Here is a 12,384-nt window from a genome sequence, read left to right on the forward strand (position 1 = left end):
TTAGACATGCACTGTTGAAATCAATCATTGAAAAATTTAAATTTCAAAATGAAATATAGGAACAGGCAAGATAATAGTATTTCATTTGTTTATGACACCTGAAAGTGCGAATGTTTCTTTGTGTTTGATGTTGATATATTAGCATTAAAACCTTCAAAGCCATATTTATTAACTATATACTGTACATGATTATAAACTGAATATCAAACTCACCGGTTAGACTGAAGTGTACAGCTCGTCTTTGACAGTAACCGAGTGGCTCAACTTCAGGCCGCAGTGAATTGATAACCTATCCTAAAAAAAAGTGTACATTAGTAGATGATCAATACAATTACCAGAACCATGTAGTTAATTGCATAATTTACATACAGTGACACGGTACATAAAAACACAGAAGATTATTATAATTGCCTTTGGAAGCATCAAAGGACTATAAAATTGAATGCTCTATGTGCAAGAAGCCTATGGTTTAAACAACCATAGATCAGATTTTGCCATAACAGAACATCCAGTAACATTTACCTTCCAACAGACTTGACACTCTGTTTCTTGTCTCCATAAACCTATGTTTAAAAATTGCATAAAATAAAACCATAAGACATAGGAGCAGAATTAGGCCATTTGGCCCATCGGGTCTGTTCTACCATTTGATCATGGCTGATTTATTATTCCTCTCAACGCCATTCTTTCTGCCTTCTCCTCATGACCTTTGATGCGTTTACTAATCAAGAATCTGTCACCCTCCATCATAATGTAATTTGATAACGCACAGTGATGGACACTAGGTACTGGAAATCAAGTAATCATGTCAGTCAAAGATGTCATGGAGACATACAGCACAGAAACAGGCCCTTTGGCCCACAGTGTTCGTGCTGTTCATCAAGCACCCAGTTCACACTAATCCTAAACTAACTTCATTTATTCTCCCCACATTCTTATCAAATGCCCCCAGATTCTAACACTCACCACACTAGGAATAATTTACGTTGGTCAGCTAAACCACCACCATGCACATCCTTGGAATGTGGGAGGAGGCCCATGTACTCAATGGCAGAACACGCCATTGCATTAAGATTTGAGGAAAATAGGAAAAAGCGTTCAGTAATACTAGAGACTCTGCCGATGCTGGAAATCCAGAGTAACACACAAAAACTGATGGAGGAAATCAGCAGGTCAGGCAGCATCTATGGAGAGGAATAAAGAGTCAAAATTTTGGGGCGAGAGACTTCATCCGGACCAATGGTTCAGGAATACTATACACCACTCACCTAACCCCACTTCATCAACCTATCCACCCCCACCTCAAAAGAACAGGAATCAATCCACAGTTCGATTGGGGTGTAGAACTGTATTTTTCTTGTAGTTTAACTTTCCTACACTTGCTTATATTTTTATATACTCATGTACAGCATATACATACGATTGTTCAGAGATTTTGCCAGCAATCGCAATACAGTTGCTTCCATATTTTTCTAGAAACTTAGCTTTCAGTAGCAGGTGTCAAGTTACTTGAATTTGGCTATTTTATAGGTTATTTATTATCACTGGAATTTGTATCAACTCTAGCCTGAGTACGAGATGACTGCGATGGGGTATTTTCTCAATCATGTGGAAGGATGCCAATGTTGCAGCACAGCTGGTAATGTGCCAGAGGAGTTTGGCCTGCAAACCCCATGTTCCATGGTTGTACAACTATTCTGAAGTTTCCGTTACTTACAGGGGGAAGTAACTGCTGAAAAGTTCCGCCTCAAAGTCAAGTAACGCACAGGGAAAAAGACAACAGATTGAATAGAGAGGATACAATAAAAGTCTGAAATTTCTGACACACAAAAGGTCCTGCAGATGCTGAAGATTTCGAGCAGCATGCACAAAATGCTGGAAGAACTCGGCAGATCAAGCAGCATTACTGGAGGGAAAAGAACAGTTAACGTTTTGGGCCGAGATCCTTCATCAGGACTGGAAAGAAAGAGGGCAGAAGCTAGAATACAAAGGTATGGGGAGGAGGAGGACAAGCTGACAGAAAGTATGCGCTAAGTGAAGGGATGGGTAGGTAGGTGGGGGAGGAGAGATCGGAAAAGCTGGGAGGTGACAGGTGGAAGAGGTAAAGGGCTGAAGAAGGAGGAATCTGATAGGAGAGGGCAGTAGACCATGAATTAAAGATAAGGAAGTGGGGAACCAGAGGGAGGGGATGGGGAAGAGAGGACCACCAGAATCAGGGAGGGAACTGAGGAAAGTGGTTATCAGACGTTAGAGAAACTGATGTTCATGATGTCAGGCCTAATCATGGAGAACATGGATTGACATGTCGGTATGGGAATGGGAAGTGGTACTGAATGGGGGACACCTTCTATTCCTTCTTGGTAGTCTCTAACCTGATGGCAAAACCATTAGCCACTCACTCCTCTCTGTTCCCCCCTTCTCCTTGTTTTTCCTTATTCTGTTAGCCTTTTCTTCTCCTCCATGACCTGCTCATCCCTTCCCTCTAGTTCCCCAGATTCTTTCCTTTATATTATGATCTACTGTGCTCCCCTATCAGATTCCTTCTTTGTCTGCTCTTTCCTTCTTCCACCTATTACCTTCCAGCTTCCCACATCACTCCTTTTCACCCCCCCATCTCCCACCCATCTACCCTCCCCCTCATCTGTGCTCACCTGTTCCCTCCCCCTCACCTGCGCTCACCTGTTCCCTCCCCCTCACCTGCGCTCACCTGTTCCCTCCCTCTACCTTTTTGTTTTGGCTTCTGTCCCTTCCCAGTCCTCGGCCTGAATCGATGACTGATCACTTCCCTCCATAAATGCTGCTGGACCTGCTCAACTCCAGCATTTTGTGTCTATAACTTCTTTTGGCTAGTTTTCAAAGCCGAGGTAAAGAGATAGATCATTAGTCTTACCACATTATGAAAAGCATCCTTACACTTCTAATAACACAATTCTATCATACCAAGATCAACATCTTCCCCTCTGCCATCGGATTTCCGCATGGACATTGAATCCATGAACACGACCTCACTACTTTTTTGCAGTACTTATTTAATTTAACTTTTAATATATATATATATACTTCTTATATATTTCAATGTACTGCTGCCACGTAACAAGAAATCTCATGACATATGCTGGTGATATTAAACTGGATTGTGATTCTTCATGTAAAATTAATTGGCAAATCTTGTGAGCTCTTAAAGGGAATGGAATACGAGCAAGATAGCATTTTCACGAAGTAACTCCAGATATTTAATCACTTGGCACTTCAAGTTAATGTATTGTTGATCCATAAATAATAAAGAATATCAGTATCCTTGCTGTTGTATTGACAACAAATTCTGGCCCATTATCTTATCATTGTCTTGATTTGTGAGAACCACTGGAAACATAAAACTTTATTTTATGATGTTTTTTAAGATTCCAGGAAGCTTTGACAGTAAGAAGATCATAAGACCGTAATACACAGGAGCAGAAATTGGCTATTCGGCCCATCAAGTCTGCTCCACCATTCCATCACGGCTGATTTATTATCCCTCTCAAACCCATTCCTTGTTCAGACTATTCTACACATGGACTCAGACCCAGTGACCTGTAATTTCCCTCAAAATTGCCCTTGTGAGTCACTCAGTTCGACACAGTCCTCAGAGGCAACAAATGATCACCTTGCCAGTGGCAATCACATCCTATGAAAAAAAAAGTTGTATACATCAAAGTCATACGAAAGTGAGTTGCCACCCACTGAACATCTTTTTCAAGATGAAGAAAAACACTGAATATTTATTGCTTCGTTCAAGAGATTGTTTTTTTTAGAAGTACAGAAGAGTAACAGGCCCTTCTGACCCAACGAGCCCACACCGCCCAATTACACCCATGTGACCAATTAACCCACTAACAAGTACATCCTTGGAATGTGGCAGGAAACCGGAGCAACCAGAGGAAACTCACGCATTCATGGGCAGAATGTGCGAACGTCCTACAGGCAGCAGTGGGAATTGAACCCAGATCACTGGGTTACTGGATTACTGTAATGATCCGACATCATGCATCCGTCGACTGTACCTCTTCCTAGAGATGCTGCCTGGCCTGCTGTGTTCACCAGCAACTTTGATGTGTGTTGCATCAATCATTAGTCATTTACATGTAAAACCACATTTCTGTTGTTAAGTTCCATTATAACCTATTGGTTCCTCATTAGTATAGTAGTTAGAATTCCCACCTTTTACATGGGAGACCAGGATATGATTCCGTGATGGGGAAACAACTTTGGTAGTGTAAAAGTTAACATAACAAGCAGTGAAATACTCAAGGTTCTTTGACACTAGATCAGATCACTAATTGCAGCAACTCTTTTACTGATCTGAGGGCTTGTCCAAAAAGTGCAGCATGGTGGAATGGTGGTTAGTGTAACACTATTGGGCCAGTGACCCAGGTTCAATTCGTGCCTTTGTCTGTAAGGAGTTTGTACATTCTCCCCTTGACCGCATGGGTTTCCTCTTGGTGCTCCAGTTGGTAGACACTGTGGAACTGGGTGGTGCAGGCAAGTTGGGACATAAGGGCATGTTATACTGCTGTACCGCTAAATAGATTAAAATAAAGTAAATTGGGAATAGGATTTATACTGTCAGAAGGTGATGGATAACTCCCTATATTACCAGTCCGGACCTGAATAGAAATTCTTCAGCATGGAGCTGAAAATTGGGAAAAAATGTATTTTCAGATCTTGTTACCAATGGTTAGTGCAAAGGAGTAAAGATATAATAACTAAAGAAAGCTGAGGGAGATTCATTTGAGGTGGATAGTTTGCTCTTGCTGTGCAGTCAATTTCTTTGATTATATTATATGATAAACATTGACTGAGCAAACGCTTATCAATTTTGAACCCCAGGGAGATAAGACATTTCTAAATGCATTGTGAGCATGCTGTGCTGGTGCGAGAATACTTGGTGACATTTGCGGGCTGCCCCCCAGCACATCTTTAGGTTGTGTTAGATGTTGTTTTTGTTGCATGACGTATCAACACACTACAACAAATTCCAAACATATGTACATTTATAAAGTTGATTCCTGATCCCATCCGCCTTGCTTGTGAGGCTCCTTGCATTAAAGTATGTAGCATTCTTATGCTACCCCTCTTGTTGCTGTTCTTCTCACTGGACTTGCCTGTTCTACCACCATGAAGCATGGGTTGTATCTGAACTGGAAGGGACAAATATCCTTGCAGGGGGGCTTGCCAGTACTGCTCAGAAGTGTTTAGGGGCCGTTGAGGGTGGGGGTTGGGGATTGACCCGGAATGACAGCGCAACATGGTGGGAGGGCTTGCTCAAGACCAAGCGATGCAGAACAGAGGATTATCATGGAGGCCTGTATGCATGGGGGGTGGTAGCAGGGTGGGAAAAGGGTTTGTTCTCCTGCTGTTACTGTTGTTCCTGCTTTGTTTTCTGCGTGGCATGCTATATTGGCACCAGAATATGTGGCGACACACGTGGGCCGCCCCTGCACATCCTCAGGTTGTACTGGTTGTTACCGCAAATAATGCATTTCACTGTATGTTTCAATAAATAACCTGAAATGGTGAAAAGAAAGGGCCATTGTGGAGTTCACAGTTAGATCCCATTTGTGTCTAGAAATTGGAGCTCATCTAATTTTGCTTCATTAAAATGAGTGAATTGCAGAAAAGTTGGAGTAAAACCCTGTTAAAAAATGGAGGATTAAAAAAAAATTTTAAGTTAGCTCTTGTTGAATGTTCTTAGTACCCACCATACAGCACCATAAAAGGTTGCCAAGAAGAATGAGAGGTGAAAGGGAAGGAAGGCGCTGGTGGGGGGTAGGGGAGGCACTTCACTGACCCGTGTGGTGGTGGGTCTATATGTGACAGTCTGGTCCAGTAGGTCCCCACGCCATGAATAGTCCCAAACCATGTAAGATGTAGGCTCATCAAGGAACCAATGATTACAACGTCTTGCATTGAGGTCCATAATATAGTTATAAGCATTGTGAGTCACAACTTTAGCGTATAATTTCTGTCAGTAAATGTAAAATGGCTACTGCACACCAGATGGTGTCAATTAAATATGCACTTGATGCTGAGCAAATGTCAGATGCACAAGGCTGAATCATGCTCAGAAGTGATTTTTTTTAAGCGCACATACAGGAAATTTGAAATAAAAACAGAAAATGTGGGAAACACTCAGCAGGTCAGGCAGCACCTATGGAGAGAGAAACAGGGTTACTGTTCCAAGCCCTTGTTCAACATTTTCTGTTTTTATATCCGTCCCGTGATGCTGAAGACGACAAGAACTTTATAAATGCTTAGAAAATGGATATTATACATTATAATTTTTAACTCTTTGTGACATGTGCAACTAACATTATTAGTACACTCAGTGGCCACTTTATTAGGTACACCTGCTCATTAATGGAAATATCTAATCAGCAAATCTTGTGGAAGCAACTCAATGCATAAAATCATGCAGACATGGTCAAGAGGTTCAAACACCAGAATGTGATTTAAGGGACTTTGACCATGGAATGAGTGTGCGATTCAGTGGGGTTTTAGTATCTCAGAAACTGCTGATCTCCCGGGATTTTCATGCACAGCAGTCTCTAGAATTTACAGAGAATGGTGCAAAAAACAAAAAAAAAGACATCCAGCGAGCAGCAGTTCTGTGGGTAAAGACGCCTTGTTAATGAGAGGGGTTAGGGGAGAAAGCCCAGACTGGTTCAAGCTGACAGGAAGGCGATAGTAGCTCAAATAACCACGCGTTACAACAATGGTGCACAGAAGAGCATCTCTGAATGTACAACACATCAAACTTTGAAGTGGATGGGCTACAGCAGCAGAATACTATAAACATATGCTCAGTGGCCAACTTTTTAGGTACAGGAGATACCTAATAAAGTAGCCACTACGTGTATTTTCCATGTTGTGCAAACCTTTAAAGTAGGGTGTGAACTGTTTGGAACACAGCAGGTTAGAAATGACATATTGGCACTTGGGAAGACTGAAACATTTATCAGAAAGGTATAAAATAAAAGCAAAAATGCTGTAAACATCAGTCGGTCATGCACCACAGAAAAGTTGCTGCAAAACGACAAATTTCATGACATGTCAGTGATAATAAACCTGATTCAAATTCTGATAGTTCTTTCAGGTCTGGGTCCTTTGTCAGAACTGACCCTTTGATCTTTCAACTTGGTCATAAAAAGGTTATTCGTTTTATTTCTATACTCTCATAGGAGGTTAAGGAGGTTCAGCTCGTCACCAAACACTTCAAATGATTTCTACAGATGTACTGTTGAAAGTACCTGGACTGGTTCGGAACGGCAACTCGAATGCACAGGAATGCAAGAAGCTTCAGAGAGTCATTGATTCATCCCAATACATCCCACCCCACCACCACCATTGGTAGTACCGATACCAGGGCTACCTCAACGAGGCAACGTGCATCATCAAAGATCCCTCCCACCCTACCACCAGCGCCATGTCACCTTCTTACAGCTACCGCTGAGCAGGAGGCAAAGAAGCCTGAAGTCCCACACTGCCAGGTTCAAGAACAGCCACTTCCCTTAAACCAACTGGAAGAATCCTAATCACTAGAGTATAGCTACGCTGTGGCCACTTTGATTACTTTGCACTAAAATGGACTTTGCCTTTTCTGTTTTAAAAGCATTCTTTCTTCTAAAATGGTGAAATGTTGCCCTTGTGAATGCTGATATATGCCACTATGTGATCTGGTGCAAAATTAAGTTTTCATTGCACATGGTGCATACATGTACTGGCGCACGTGACAGTAAACTCGACTTTTACTGTGTCAGGTATCATTTTGATTAAAAGTTCTAAAAAGCAGCACCTGCAATTTTTTTTACCAGAATGATACCTGGATGATAAGGTTTTAAACAAGAAACAGATTGCACAAATCCTTTCATTCCCTGAAATTTCGATGGTTAAGGAGTGATTTTTATTGAAGTTTCCAAGATATCCAGGCTAATGCTGGTAGTGCTTCTGTTCCTACATAAATCATGCAAGAACTTCAGCACTTAGAAAGAGGTACTTGTGATGTGTAACCTATTAGTAAACAGTAAGCATGAGTAATTTCCAGCATCCTGCAGGCCAATTCAAAATAATCCGTTAATTCACATCACATTTATATCTCTTAAAGGCAGAGCGAGCACTGAATGAAACCACACGCAGAGTTCATTCAGTAGCAGCAGAGAGTATGCACCTCAGGAAGGGCAATTGCTAGATCAATACTCGCACTGATGCTGATGCTGAATTAGTGAACTCCTGGGGAATGGTGCCGGTTGTTACAACAATCACAGTTTTATGAAGAAGAGCTTTTAAAAGCATTCTGGACACACTTAGTTATTTAAATTTAATTTCCCATAATTTTGGTGGGATTTGAACTCAAGCCTGAGGAGCAACAGTCCAGAATTCGGGTTGCTGGAAATTAACTACCACACTGCTCATATTCCTGCTATACATAAAAAGACAATAAAAATTAAAGTGTTTGTTTTCACAGATAGAAACTGATTTTAGGCAAACTGGCATTTTGAAATCTAAGAATTAAAGATTGTTAACTAAAGGAATGGATGGAGCTATGAGGTTAGATATATGGAAGTTAATGGAGTTAGATTGTGTGTCGAATGGTGGAGCAGACTTAAGTAGTAAACGGTATTCTCCTCTTCCAATTTCCTATATTCATGAGACAAAATCTTGGCTCAGAGACCAAATTGTCCAAATGTGAACTAATCAAAAGACAATGCTGTTAACAGGACCGATTGTAAAAGTGCCTCACCAATATCAAAACCTCCTAGAGGACCACAGCCTTGCTGTAGGGTTTGGAGGCTTGCGTGTCTCAATGACTTGGAGTGCTACGTTGGCTGGAGTCAGGGCTTTATGCTTTGGGTCACCCATGCCAAACAGATCAAAGGGTAGAGGCCAGACTAAGGGTGGTCCACTGGTTCTCCGGGTTCGGGGGCTCAGCTCAAGGCCAACAACCCTGACTGGTAAAACAAAACTGTAACGGAAACAGTTATGAAGAATCCTTCTACACCTGAGTGTGACGGCATTCCTGAGTCTCTACTCAGGACTTGCATGGTTGACAGTAATGAAAACCGAGAGGAAGCTACTGGCATGAGGAAGGAAGCCCTGAACAACGCTGGTGATGGAGGACCATCTTTGCTGCTCTAAACGCCAGTGGTGTAAAGGGGAGTAAGCAATAATCAGAAAAAAACAACAAGAACCATTAATTCAGACTATATGCAGTCACATAATTTCTTCAGGTTGTAGTGTGGCTTTTTGTAGCTCTCTCATATGTATTGGAATTGTTTACATATTATAATGTGAAAAAGTGCTGTACTTATAGACTGTTAAGGTAAGGGTCCCATTCAATATATCAAGCTTCTTAAAAGTTAGTGCAACCACTATCAAGATGGCACTGAGCTTCAACTTTCACTGAGTTGGAGCTCAAATGCAGTTGTTTAATTTTAGTTGTTCTTAAGGTTCATAAGTATGGTTTTGGGGACAGATACACGGGTTAGGTGTCAGGTTAGGGTTTAGGGATAGGGATGTAGGGGATTTAGAGGTTATGCCGGAGTTCCATATTCAAAGACAGAGACATGGGGCAACTGTGGTCGAACGATGGACATTGGACCAGCAGAGAGTGAATGAGAGTCCTCCCCAATGCCCCCCCCACCAGGTAAGTGAGTTGTCAGTGGGTTCTAGTGTTGGAGTTATGAGTGGGCAGGAGAAATGAGTTCCGATGACCCTCCTGGGTTTGTGAATCAGTGACACTGGAGTTTGAAGCCCCATGTTCGGAGTCCCATCATCATTGAATCCAGAGTTCTAGACCTAGTGTTCAGTGATTGACGTGTCCTGGATTCGATGCCAAGGGTCAGATCTGAAGTCCAGAAATCCAGGCCCAGTGACCAAAGCTGACTCTGCAAATCTCTGTGAGTCTGCTAGGGAGGTCAAAGGTTGCTGTCTGCAAGCCCATCTGCCAGAGGCTGCAAGCTTGAGGCCTGTCTTGGGAATTAAAGGACTGTGTATGTGCATGGATGAGAGGAAGGGATGGGGCTTGTTTTTACTGATGTTATTTTGTTGCTTGTTCTGTTCGGTACTGTTCTGCTGAGCAATGTGGGCATGCTATGTTGGCGCCAGAATGTGTGGCAACACTCGCGGGCTGCCCCAGCACACCCTCGGATGTGATGGTTGTCAACCCAAATGATACATTTCACTGTATGCTTCAATGTACGCGTTATAAATAAACTTGAATCTTGAATTGCTTTATAAATTTTACTAAGTATTTTGTTGTGAGAGTTTGGAAAGATGTTTTTAAATGTGCCTTAGAAAGGAAATTATTTAGTTGATTCAGTTTGCTCCTGAAAAGTTCCTCAAACTTTGGTAGATTAATAATTGCCTTGCACATACCCAGACACTGCTGTGCTCAGAGCAGTTGCCTGCCAATAGCTATAATCTACAGAGTCTGCTGATGTTGGAATAACATTTGCTGGAAAGTTTCCTCAGCACTCAATATTGCCCCACAGCAGATTTTGCAGAAAATTACAATATAGATTCCTCAAGCTGTTGCTCAGCACACACCCACACACACGCACACTACACGAAGTTCTCAAAGCAAGTGAAACTTGGAAAAGCTGGCTTCAATAGGGCAGTCAGGAGTTCCTTTATGGCAAGGACGAGGAGAGCAGTGAGGGGGAGCATCAACCATCCAGCCACAGTTACTATCGTTACTTGTCATCTCAGTTCACTGCATGTGACCTTAAAGCATCACCACTGACACTCTCACTGCCCTGATTTCCATGAAAATAAAGCTTGCCCCTGGTCTATTTTCCCTGCTTTCTCTGCCCTGAAATACTGCTCCACCTCACCATGACAATCAGCATTAACTTGACACTGCCGAGTAGAAGCGCCAAGATGCATCATTTTTCATCATTATTCCCATTTCCACAGTAGAAAATGATCAGCCTTTGGCCAGGGCACTCTGAATAACCACACCATAGTGCTTCAATTGTAAAATCTGATGAAGTGCCATTGTGAGTACCCTTGCCATGAACATTCATTGTAGTAACACATACAAAATGCCGGAAGAAACCAGCATTTCAGGCAGTATCTATGGGACGGAATAAACAGTCAATATTTCAGACAGAGACCCTTTATCAGGACTGGTAAGGCAGGGGAAGAGGTCAGAATAGGAAGGTTGGGGGGTGAGAGAGGAGTACAAGCTGGCAGATGATGGGTGAAACCAGGTGAGGGGGGAGGTGGGTGGGTTGGAGAGGGGGGCATGAAGTGAGAAGTTGGGAGGTAATAGGCGGAAGAAATGAAGGCCTGGAAAAGAAGGAATCTTAAAGGAGAGGAGAGTGAACCATGAGAAAAAGGGAAGGAGAAGGGGCACCAGGACCAGCACCACAACTCAGCAACACATACAAAATGCTGGAGGAAGTCAACTCACTAAAACTTATCTATACCGAGGTATGTATTTTGAAATGGCCAAGGAACTTGGCAGTTTTAAGTTTCTGTAGACAAGAACCGTCTTGACATTGAAGGTTTTAGTGCTTTCCCTTCATTCTATTACACAAGCAAGAATGAACAGAAGCAAAGGGAGGCTACAGATTCCAAAGGCACACTGTCCAGACTGGTTGCTATGGTGATAATCTACATCTAGCTACCAGGCATGACTGAAGAGTTGTGTAGCCAGTAGTTTAGTAAGGAGAGTGTGTCATCTGGCTAAGGAAAACTTGTGAAAATATAGACTTACAGCTGTTAGGTTGTAAAATAATTCCTCTATCTTCTTCTGCACTTGCAAAACTTATGCCACATTTCCGTCTATACACAGCAGTACTGATTAATGTTTTATTCATTCCCCTTGACCTTACCTACCACCCCAGGAGCCTCTACATCCATCATATCACTCTCTGCAACTGCCGCCATATTCAACTAAACACATATTTTCATCCCTTCACTCTCCACTTTCCACCTTCCACAGGGATTACTCTTTTCATGATTTCCTTGTCCACTCGGCACTCCCCACTGATCTCCCTCCTGGCACTTACCCCTGCAAATAGGCTAAGTACTGCACCTGACCATTCACCTCCTCCCTCACCACTGTTCAGGGCCTCAAACAGTTCTTCCAGGTGAGGCACCACTTCACCTCCAAGTCTGTCAGGGTCATCTACTATATCTGGTGCTCCCACTGTGGCCTCCTCTACATCGGGGAGACCTGACAAGGATTGGGGGACTGCTTCATCGAGTATCTTCACTTTGTCTGCCACAGCAGGCAGGATTTCCTGGTGGCCAACCACTTTAATTCCACTCTTATGCCCATTTCATTGGTCCATGGCCTCCTCTACTGCTGCGATGAGGCCACTGTCAGGTTGAAGATGC

The 12,384-nt window shown here is 42.5% G+C and overlaps 1 protein-coding gene across 3 annotated transcripts in view; it reads right to left on the bottom strand.

The window, feature by feature from the left end:
- LOC134350350 (neurocalcin-delta) overlaps positions 1-12,384 on the bottom strand; it is a 335,975-nt gene that overhangs the window by 105,344 nt on the left and 218,247 nt on the right. For 2 of the 3 annotated variants that reach the window (XM_063055423.1, XM_063055442.1), the window contains exon 3: positions 214-294. The gene's annotated coding sequence lies outside the window, so the exon portion shown is untranslated. The remainder of the gene's footprint in view (positions 1-213; positions 295-12,384) is intronic. The other variant, XM_063055432.1, reaches the window with a different exon arrangement.

Source organism: Mobula hypostoma, chromosome 1, assembly GCF_963921235.1.
Source record: "Mobula hypostoma chromosome 1, sMobHyp1.1, whole genome shotgun sequence".
Lineage (NCBI taxonomy): Eukaryota > Metazoa > Chordata > Chondrichthyes > Myliobatiformes > Myliobatidae > Mobula > Mobula hypostoma.